Genomic DNA, 12,298 nt, shown 5'->3' with positions numbered 1-12,298 from the left:
TCCAGGTCCGGCACCGCTACTCAGATAACAAAATCCAGACACGCCGGCCACTAGGTGGCGCTATACCAAGGAAAGACGCGTTTGGGGCTATAACTCCCACACCGAACCTCCCACATTCAAAACCTTGTACACACATATTCACTGGAGTCTGCTGCATCTTTTGGCATAGGCCACGCCCATTTGCGTCTAAATTTTTTTTTCGCAAAATCGCGAAAACCGCAAAACTGTTTTTTCCCTACTCCTCCCACATTTCTTGACCAATCGACACCAAACTTTGCACACGACATCTTCAGACGCACACGCAAAGAATGCATGAAACACTTTTTTGATGCGACCTTCGACGACGAAACGGTAGCGTTTTGAATATTGGTTTATTAGCTAAATTAGACGTGGAAAATCAAAAATCCAAAGAAATCCAAAATTAGACATCGGAACGAGTCCAAATTGTACACACATGTTGGTGCTAACCTTAATGTCGTACGATAAAAATTTCGGAAAATTTCGCCATTAGGGGGCGCCATAAACGAGGAAATTGTATATCTTCTACAGAATTTCGCCGCGAAAACGCTACACTGACTTCTCGCTACTCCTACCACAGTCAAATCCTTTGTATCCACAGGTTCAGGGTAGCGTTTTGAACACATGCTTCGCGTTGTGCCGGCGAAATGCACATTTCTTGTCGCGTTGTGCCGGCGAAATGCACACTTCTTGGACCCCTGCATAACTGCTTGCAGTTCTAGTTCTTATACTTCCTACCAAGAAAGTGGTACTACAGCCCAAACCGTAAATGGTGCACACACGCCAATTACATGACTAGATCCAGGTACGTGAAGACTATGCAGACGACCAAATCCAGACCTGCCGTCCACTAGGTGGCGCTATACCAAGGAATACACGTTTGGGGCTATAACTCCCACACCGAACCTCCCACATTCAAAACCTTGTACACACAGATTCACTGGAGTCTGCTGCATCTTTTGGCATAGGCCACGCCCATTTGCGTCTAGAATTTTTTTTCGCAAAATCGCGAAAACCGCAAAACTGTTTTCTCGCTACTCCTCCCACATTTCTCGACCAATCAACACCAAACTTTGCACACGGCATCATCAGACGCACCCGCAAAGAAACCCTCAGAGAGTTTTTTGATCCGACTTTCGACGACGAAACGGTAGCGTTTTGAATATTGGTTTATTAGCTAAATTAGACGTGGAAAATCAAAAATCCAAAGAAATCCAAAATTAGACATCGGAACGAGTCCAAATTGTACACACATGTTGGTGCCAACCTTAATGTCGTACGATAAAAATTTCGGATAATTACGCCATTAGGGGGCGCAATAAACGAGGAAATTGTATATCTTCTAATTGGCCCAAGGAATGTTCTTCAAACTCAAGGGAAACCGTCAAGGGGCAAACCCGAGTCTATATAGAAAATATGACCAAGAATTATTAATGTGGGCGGGAGTTATTTGGCAAAGGAAAATTGTCTTTGGAAAACTTCGCCACAGGGCGGCGCCAAAAAACCACCACATTGTCTATCTCCTAGTTGGCCAAGGGAATGTTCTGAAAACGCGTTTTAGGCTATAACTCCCACACCGAAGCTCCCACAGTCAAAACCTTTATATCCACATGTTGTTCACGGTAGCGTTTTGAATACTTGCTTCGCGTTGTGCCGGCAAAATGCACATTTCTTGTCGCGTTGTGCCGGCGAAATGCACACTTCTTGGACCCCTGCATAACTGCTTGCAGTTCTAGTTAGGGGTCCAAGCCAACAGGTTGGATCCCTATTGTTTTTGTAAGGATTTTTCTTATTAGGGGTCCAAGCCAACAGGTTGGATCCCTATTGTTTTTGTAAGGATTTTTATTATACTTCCCGCGGTGAAAGTGGAACCACAGCCCAAACCGTAAATGGTGCACACGCGCCAATTGCATGACTAGATCCAGAATCGGCACCGCTACTCAGATAACAAAATCCAGACACGCCGGCCACTAGGTGGCGCTATACCAAGGAATACGCGTTTGCGGCTATAACTCCCACACCGAACCTCCCAGAGTCCAAAAACTTCTACACACAGATGCACTGGAGTCTGCTGCATCTTTTGGCCTAGGCCACGCCCATTTGCGTCTAGGAATATTTTTCGCTAAATCGCGAAAACCGCAAAACTGTTTTTTCGCTACTCCTCCCACATCTCTTGACCAATCGACACCAAACTTTGCACACGACATCTTCAGACGCACACGCAAAGAATGCACGAAACACTTTTTTGATGCGACCTTTGACGACGAAACGGTAGCGTTTTGAATATTGGTTTATTAGCTAAATTACACGTGGAATATCAAAAATCCAAAGAAATCCAAAATTAGACATCGGATCGAGTCCAAATTTTACACACATGTTGGTGCTAACATTTATGTCGTTCGATAAAAAAATCGGAAAATTTCGCCATTAGGGGGCGCAATAAACAAGGAAATTGTATATCTTCTACAAAATTTCGCCGCGAATACGCTACACTGACTTCTCGCTACTCCTACCACAGTCAAATCCTTTGTATCCACAGGTTCAGGGTAGCGTTTTGAACACATGCTTCGCGTTGTGCCGGCGAAACGCTCATTTCTTGTCGCGTTGTGCCGGCGAAATGCACACTTCTTGGACCCCTGCATAACTGCTTGCAGTTCTAGTTATTATTATTCTTACCCCCCTAAAAGTGGGCCCACACCCCAAACCGTAAATGGTGCCGACACGCAAATTGCATGACTAGGTCCAGATCTGTTCGGACTAAGCAGACGACAAAATCCAGACCTGCCGGCCACTAGGTGGCGCTATAACAAGAAAATCGCGTTTGGGGCTATAACTCCCACACCGAACCTCCCACATTCAAAACCTTGAACACACAGATTCACTGGAGTCTGATGCATCTTTTGGCATAGGCCACGCCCATTTGCGTCTATAATTTTTTTTCGCAAAATCGCGAAAACCGCAAAACTGTTTTTTCCCTACTCCTCCCACATTTCTTGACCAATCGACACCAAACTTTGCACACGACATCTTCAGACGCACACGCAAAGAATGCATGAAACACTTTTTTGATGCGACCTTTGACGACGAAACGGTAGCTTTTTGAATATTGGTTTATTAGCTAAATTAGAGGTGGAAAATTAAAAATCCTAAAAAATCCAAAATTAGACATCGGATCGAGTCCAAATTCTACACACATGTTGGTGCTAACCTTAATGACGTTCGATAAAAAAATCGGAAAGTTTCGCCATTAGGGGGCGCAATAAACGAGGAAATTGTATATCTTCTACAAAATTTCGCCGCGAAAACGCTACACTGACTTCTCGCTACTCCTACCACAGTCAAATCCTTTGTATCCACAGGTTCAGGGTAGCGTTTTGAACACATGCTTCGCGTTGTGCCGGCGAAATGCACATTTCTTGTCGCGTTGTGCCGGCGAAATGCACACTTCTTGGACCCCTGCATAACTGCTTGCAGTTCTAGTTATTATTATTATTCCCAACTAGAAGTGGTACCACAGCCCAGACCGTAAATGGTGCCGACACGCCAATTGCATGACTAGATCCAGATCCCTTCGGACTACGCAGACGACAAAATCCAGACACGCCGGCCACTAGGTGGCGCTATACCAGGGAATACGCGTTTGAGGCTATAACTCCCACACCGAACCTCCCACATTCAAAACCTTGTACACACAGATTCACTGGAGTCTGCTGCATCTTTTGGCATAGGCCACGCCCATTTGCGTCTATAATTTTTTTTCGCAAAATCGCAAAAAACGCAAAACAGTTTTTTCCCTACTCTTCCCACATTTCTTGACCAATCGACACCAAACTTTGCACACGATATCTTCAGACGCACACGCAAAGAATGCACGAAACACTTTTTTGATGCGACCTTTGACGACGAAACGGTAGCGTTTTGAATATTGGTTTATTAGCTAAATTAGACGTGGAATATCAAAAATCCAAAGAAATCCAAAATTAGACATCGGATCGAGTCCACATTTTACAAACATGTTGGTGCTAACCTTAATGTCGTTCGATAAAAAATTCGGAAAAATTCGCCATTAGGGGGCGCAATAAACGAGGAAATTGTATATCTTCTAATTGGCCAAAGGAATGTTCTTCGAACTCAAGGGAAACCATCAAGGGGCAAACCCAAGTCTATATAGAAAATATGGCCAAGAATTATTAATGTGGGCGGGAGTTATTTGGCAAAAGAAAATTGTCTTTGGAAAATTAAAAATTTCGCCACAGGGCGGCGCCAAAAAACAACGACATTGTCTATCTCCTATTTGGCCAATGGAATGTTCTGAAAACGCGTTTTGGGCTATAACTCCCACACCGAAGCTCCCACAGTCAAAACCTTTGTATCCACATGTTGTTCACGGTAGCGTTTTGAATACTTGCTTCGCGTTGTGCCGGCGAAATGCACATTTCTTGTCGCGTTGTGCCGGCGAAATGCACACTTCTTGGACCCCTGCATAACTGCTTGCAGTTCTAGTTATTATTATTCCCCCCTAGAAGTGGGCCCACAGCCCAAACCGTAAATGGTGACGACACGCCAATTGCATGACTAGATCCAGGTCCCTGAGTTCTAGGCAGACGACAAAATCCAGACACGCCGGCCACTAGGTGGCGCTATACCAAGGAATACGCGTTTGGGGCTATAACTCCCACACCGAACCTCCCACATTCAAAACCTTGTACACACATATTCACTGGAGTCTGCTGCATCTTTTGGCATAGGCCACGCCCATTTGCGTCTAGAATTTTTTTTCGCAAAATCGCGAAAACCGCAAAACTGTTTTTTCCCTAGTCCTCCCACATTTCTTGACCAATCGACACCAAACTTTGCACACAACATCTTCAGACGCACACGCAAAGAATGCATGAAACACTTTTTTGATGCGACCTTTGACGACGAAACTGTAGCGTTTTGAATATTGGTTTATTAGCTAAATTAGACGTGGAATATCAAAAATCCAAAGAAATCCAAAATTAGACATCGGAACGAGTCCAAATTGTACACACATGTTGGTGCTAACCTTAATGCCGTACGATAAAAATTTCGGAAAATTTCGCCATTAGGGGGCGCCATAAACGAGGAAATTGTATATCTTCTACAAAATTTAGCCGCGAAAACGCTACACTGACTTCTCGCTACTCCTACCACAGTCAAATCCTTTGTATCCACAGGTTCAGGGTAGCGTTTTGAACACATGCTTCGCGTTGTGCCGGCGAAACGCACATTTCTTGTCGCGTTGTGCCGGCGAAATGCACACTTCTTGGACCCCTGCATAACTGCTTGCAGTTCTAGTTAGGGGTCCAAGCCAACAGGTTGGATCCCTATTGTTTTTGTAAGGATTTTTCCTATTATACTTACCTCCCTAAAAGTGGGACCACAGCCCAAACCGTAAATGGTGCCGACACGCCAATTGCATGACTAGATCCAGATCTCTTCGGACTATGCAGACGACAAAATCCAGACACGCCGGTCACTAGGTGGCGCTATACCAAGGAATACGCGTTTGGGGCTATAACTCCCACACCGAACCTCCCACATTAAAAACCTTATACACACAGATTCACTGGAGTCTGCTGCATCTTTTGGCATAGGCCACGCCCATTTGCGTCTAGAATTTTTTTTCGCAAAATCGCGAAAACCGCAAAACTGTTTTTTCGCTACTCCTCCCACATTTCTCGACCAATCAACACCAAACTTTGCACACGGCATCTTCAGACGCACACGCAAAGAAACCCTCAGACAGTTTTTTGATCCGACTTTCGACGACGAATCGGTAGCGTTTTGAATATTGGTTTATTAGCTAAATTAGACGTGGAATATCAAAAATCCAAATAAATCCAAAATTAGACATCGGATCGAGTCCACATTTTACACACATGTCGGTGTTAACCTTAACGTCGTTCGATAAAAAAATCGGAAAAATTCGCCATTAGGGGGCGCAATAAACGAGGAAATTGTATATCGTCTACAAAATTTCGCCGCGAAAACGCTACACTGACTTCTCGCTACTCCTACCACAGTCAAATCCTTTGTATCCACAGGTTCAGGGTAGCGTTTTGAACACATGCTTCGCGTTGTGCCGGCGAAACGCACATTTCTTGTCGCGTTGTGCCGGCGAAATGCACACTTCTTGGACCCCTGCATAACTGCTTGCAGTTCTAGTTATTATACTTCCCGCGCTAAAAGTGGGCCCACAGCCCAAACCGTAAATGGTGCCGACACGCCAATTGCATGACTAGATCCAGGTCCGGCACCGCTACTCAGATAACAAAATCCAGACACGCCGGCCACTAGGTGGCGCTATACCAAGGAAAGACGCGTTTGGGGCTATAACTCCCACACCGAACCTCCCACATTCAAAACCTTGTACACACATATTCACTGGAGTCTGCTGCATCTTTTGGCATAGGCCACGCCCATTTGCGTCTAAATTTTTTTTTCGCAAAATCGTGAAAACCGCAAAACTGTTTTTTCCCTACTCCTCCCACATTTCTTGACCAATCGACACCAAACTTTGCACACGACATCTTCAGACGCACACGCAAAGAATGCATGAAACACTTTTTTAATCCGTCCTTCGATAACGAAACGGTAGCGTTTTGAATATTGGTTTATTAGCTAAATTAGACGTGGAATATCAAAAATCCAAAGAAATCCAAAATTAGACATCGGATCGAGTCCACATTTTACACACATGTTGGTGCTAACCTTAATGTCGTTCGATAAAAATTTCGGAAAATTTCGCCATTAGGGGGCGCAATAAACGAGGAAATTGTATATCTTCTACAAAATCTCGCCGCAAAAACGCTACACTGACTTCTCGCTACTCCTACCACAGTCAAATCCTTTGTATCCACAGGTTCAGGGTAGCGTTTTGAACACATGCTTCGCTTTGTGCCGGCGAAACGCACATTTCTTGTCGCGTTGTGCCGGCGAAATGCACACTTCTTGGACCCCTGCATAACTGCTTGCAGTTCTAGTTAGGGGTCCAAGCCAACAGGTTGGATCCCTATTGTTTTTGTAAGGATTATTCCTATTATTATTATTATTCTTACCCCCCTAAAAGTGGGCCCACACCCCAAACCGTAAATTGTGCCGACACGCAAATTGCATGACTAGGTCCAGATCTGTTCGGACTAAGCAGACGACAAAATCCAGACCTGCCGGCCACTAGGTGGCGCTATAACAAGAAAATCGCGTTTGGGGCTATAACTCCCACACCGAACCTCCCACATTCAAAACCTTGAACACACAGATTCACTGGAGTCTGATGCATCTTTTGGCATAGGCCACGCCCATTTGCGTCTATAATTTTTTTTCGCAAAATCGCGAAAACCGCAAAACTGTTTTTTCCCTACTCCGCCCACATTTCTTGACCAATCGACACCAAACTTTGCACACGACATCGTCAGACGCACACGAAAAGAAAAACTATATACTTTTTTGATCCGACCTTCGACTACGAAACGGTAGCGTTTTGAATATTGCTTTATTAGCTACGTTTTACGTCGATACGCAAAAATTCAGAAAATACCAAAATTAGACATCGGATCAAGTCCAAATTTTAGACACATGTCGGTGCTACCCTTAATGGCGTTCGATAAAAAATTCGGAAATTTTCGCCATAAGGGGGCGGAATAAACGAGGAATTTGTATATCTTCTAATTGGCCAAAGGAATGTTCTTCAAACTCAAGGGAAACCATCAAGGGGCAATCCCGAGCCTATATAGAAAATATGGCCAAGAATTATTAATGTGGGCGGGAGTTATTTGGCAAAGGATAATTCTCTTTGGAAAATTTCGCCACAAGGCGGCGCCAAAAAACGACGACAATGTCTATCTCCTATTTGGCCATGGAATGTTCTGAAAACGCGTTTTAGGCTAGAACTCCCACACCGAAGCTCCCACAGTCAAAACCTTTATATCCACATGTTGTTCACGGTAGCGTTTTGAATACTTGCTTCGCGTTGTGCCGGCGAAATGCACATTTCTTGTCGCGTTGTGCCGGCGAAATGCACACTTCTTGGACCCCTGCATAACTGCTTGCAGTTCTAGTTATTATTATACTTCCCGCGCTAAAAGTGGGTCCACAGCCCAAACCGTAAATGGTGCCGACACGCCAATTGCATGACTAGATCCAGGTCCGGCACCGCTACTCAGATAACAAAATCCAGACACGCCGGCCACTAGGTGGCGCTATACCAAGGAAATACGCGTTTGGGGCTATAACTCCCACACCGAACCTCCCACATTCAAAACCTTGAACACGCATATTCACTGGAGTCTGCTGCATCTTTTGGCATAGGCCACGCCCATTTGCGTCTAGAATTTTTTTTCGCAAAATCGCGAAAACCGCAAAACTATTTTTTCCCTACTCCTCCCACATTTCTTGACCAATCGACACCAAACTTTGCCCACGACATCTTCAGACACACACGCAAAGAATGCATGAAACACTTTTTTGATCCGACCTTCGATGACGAAACGGTAGCGTTTTGAATATTGGTTTATTAGCTAAATTAGACGTGGAATATCAAAAATCCAAAGAAATCCAAAATTAGACATCGGATCGAGTCCAAATTTTACACACATGTTGGTGCTAACCTTATTGTCGTTCGATAAAAATTTCGGAAAATTTCGCCATTAGGGGGCGCAATAAACGAGGAAATTGTATATCTTCTAATTGGCCGAAGGAATGTTCTTCAAACTCAAGGGAAACCATCAAGGGGCAAACCCGAGTCTATATAGAAAATATGGCCAAGAATTATTAATGTGGGCGGGAGTTATTTGGCAAAGGAAAATTGTCTTTGGAAAATTTCGCCACAGGGCGGCGCCAGAAAACTACGACATTGTCTATCTCCTATTTGGCCAATGTTCTGAAAACGCGTTTTAGGCTATAACTCCCACACCGAAGCTCCCACAGTCAAAACCTTTATATCCACATGTTGTTCACGGCAGCGTTTTGAATACTTGCTTCGCGTTGTGCCGGCGAAACGCACATTTCTTGTCGCGTTGTGCCGGCGAAATGCACACTTCTTGGACCCCTGCATAACTGCTTGCAGTTCTAGTTATTATACTACCTCCCCCTAGAAGTTGTACCACAGCCCAAACCGTAAATGGTGCCGACACGCCAATTGCATGACTAGATCCAGGTCCGGCACCGCTACTCAGATAACCAAATCCAGACACGTCGGTCACTAGGTGGCGCTATACCAAGGAATACGCGTTTGGGGCTATAACTCCCACACCGAACCTCCCACAGTCAAAAACTTGTACCCACATATTCACTGGAGTCTGCTGCATCTTTTGGCATAGGCCACGCCCATTTGCGTCTAGAATTTTTTTTCGCAAAATCGCGAAAACCGCAAAACTGTTTTTTCGCTACTCCTCCCACATTTCTCGACCAATCAACACCAAACTTTGCACACGGCATCTTCAGACGCACACGCAAAGAAACCCTCAGACAGTTTTTTGATCCGACTTTCGACGACGAAACGGTAGCGTTTTGAATATTGGTTTATTAGCTAAATTTTACGTGGAAAATCAAAAATCCTAAAAAAAACAAAATTAGACATCGGATCGAGTCCACATTTGACACACATGTTGGGGCTAGCCTTAATGTCGTTCGATAAAAAATTCGGAAAATTTCGCCGTTAGGGGGCGCAATAAACGAGGAAATTGTATATCTTCTACAAAATTTCGCCGCGAAAACGCCACACTGACTTCTCGCTACTCCTACCACAGTCAAATCCTTTGTATCCACAGGTTCAGGGTAGCGTTTTGAACACTTGCTTCGCGTTGTGCCGGCGAAATGCACATTTCTTGTCGCGGTGTGCCGGCGAAATGCACACTTCTTGGACCCCTGCATAACTGCTTGCAGTTCTAGTTAGGGGTCCAAGCCAACAGGTTGGATCCCTATTGTTTTTGTAAGGATTCTTTTTATTTTTATACTTACCTCCCTAAAAGTGTGCCCACAGCCCAAACCGTAAATGGTGACGACACGCCAATTGCATGACTAGATCCAGGTCTCTTCGGACTATGCAGACGACAAAATCCAGACACGCCGGCCACTAGGTGGCGCTATACCAAGGAATACGCGTTTGGGGCTATAACTCCCACACCGAACCTCCCACAGTCAAAAACTTGTACGCACATATTCACTGGGGTCTGCTGCATCTTTTGGCATAGGCCACGCCCATTTGCGTCTAGAATTTTTTTTCGCAAAATCGCGAAAACCGCAAAACTGTTTTTTCCCTACTCCTCCCACATTTCTCGACCAATCAACACCAAACTTTGCACACGACATCTTCAGACGCACACGAAAAGAAAAACTCAAACACTTTTTGATCCGACCTTCGATTACGAAACGGTAGCATTTTGAATATTTGTTTATTAGCTACGTTTTACGTTGAAAATCAAAAATCCAGAAGAATACCAAAATTAGACATCGGATCAAGTCCAAATTTTACACACATGTCGGTGCTACCCTTAATGGCGTTCAATAAAAATATCGGAATATTTTGCCATTAGGGGGCGCAATAAACGAGGAAATTGTATATCTTCTAATAGGCCCGAGGAATGTTCTTCAAACTATAAGGGAACCATCAAGGGGCAAACCCGAGTCTATATAAAAAATATGGCCAAGAATTATTAATGTGGGCGGGAGTTATTTGGCAAAGGAAAATTGTCTTTGGAAAATTTCGCCACAGGGCGGCGCCAAAAAACGACGATATTGTCTATCTCCTATTTGGCCAATGTTCTGAAAACGCGTTTTGGGCTATAACTCCCACACCGAAGCTCCCACAGTCAAAACCTTTCTATCCACATGTTGTTCACGGTAGCGTTTTGAACACATGCTTCGCTTTGTGCCGGCGAAACGCACATTTCTTGTCGCGTTGTGCCGGCGAAATGCACACTTCTTGGACCCCTGCATAACTGCTTGCAGTTCTAGTTAGGGGTCCAAGCCAACAGGTTGGATCCCTATTGTTTTTGTAAGGATTTTTCTTATTATTAGGGGTCCAAGCCAACAGGTTGGATCCCTATTGTTTTTGTAAGGATTTTTCCTATTATACTTACCTCCCTAAAAGTGGGACCACAGCCCAAACCGTAAATGGTGCCGACACGCCAATTGCATGACTAGATCCAGATCTCTTCGGACTATGCAGACGACAAAATCCAGACACGCCGGTCACTAGGTGGCGCTATACCAAGGAATACGCGTTTGGGGCTTTAACTCCCACACCGAACCTCCCACATTCAAAACCTTGTACACACAGATTCACTGGAGTCTGCTGCATCTTTTGGCATAGGCCACGCCCATTTGCGTCTAGAATTTTTTTTCGCAAAATTGCGAAAACCGCAAAACTGTTTTTTCGCTACTCCTCCCACATTTCTCGACCAATCAACACCAAACTTTGCACACGGCATCTTCAGACGCACACGCAAAGAAACCCTCAGACAGTTTTTTGATCCGACTTTCGACGACGAAACGGTAGCGTTTTGAATATTGGTTTATTAGCTAAATTAGACGTGGAATATCAAAAATCCAAAGAAATCCAAAATTAGACATCGGATCGAGTCCAAATTTTACACATATGTTGGTGCTAACCTTAATGTCGTTCGATAAAAAATTCGGAAAATTTCGCCATTAGGGGGCGCAATAAACGAGGAAATTGTATATCTTCTGCAAAATTTCGCCGCGAAAACGCTACACTGACTTCTCGCTACTCCTACCACAGTCAAATCCTTTGTATCCACAGGTTCAGGGTAGCGTTTTGAACACATGCTTCGCGTTGTGCCGGCGAAACGCACATTTCTTGTTATTATTATACTTCCCGCCTTGAAAGTCGGTCCACAGCCCAAACCGTAAACGGTGCACACGCGCCAATTACATGACTAGAACCAGGTCCGGCACCGCTACTCAGATAACCAAATCCAGACATGCCGGCCTCTAGGTGGCGCTATACCAAGGAGAAACACGTTTGGGGCTATAGCTCCCACACCGAACCTCCCACAGTCAAAAACTTGTACCCACTTATTCACTGGAGTCTGCTGCATCTTTTGGCATAGGCCACGCCCATTTGCGTCATTAATTTTTTTTCGCAAAATCGCGAAAACCGCAAAACTGTATTTTCGCTATCCCTCCCACATTTCTCGACCAATCAACACCAAACTTTGCACACGGCATCTTCAGACGCACACGCAAAGAAACCCTCAGACAGTTTTTTGATCCGACTTTCGACGACGAAACGGTA

Source organism: Gadus morhua, chromosome 7, assembly GCF_902167405.1.
Source record: "Gadus morhua chromosome 7, gadMor3.0, whole genome shotgun sequence".
Lineage (NCBI taxonomy): Eukaryota > Metazoa > Chordata > Actinopteri > Gadiformes > Gadidae > Gadus > Gadus morhua.
Note: the sequence above shows the minus strand (reverse complement) of the source record.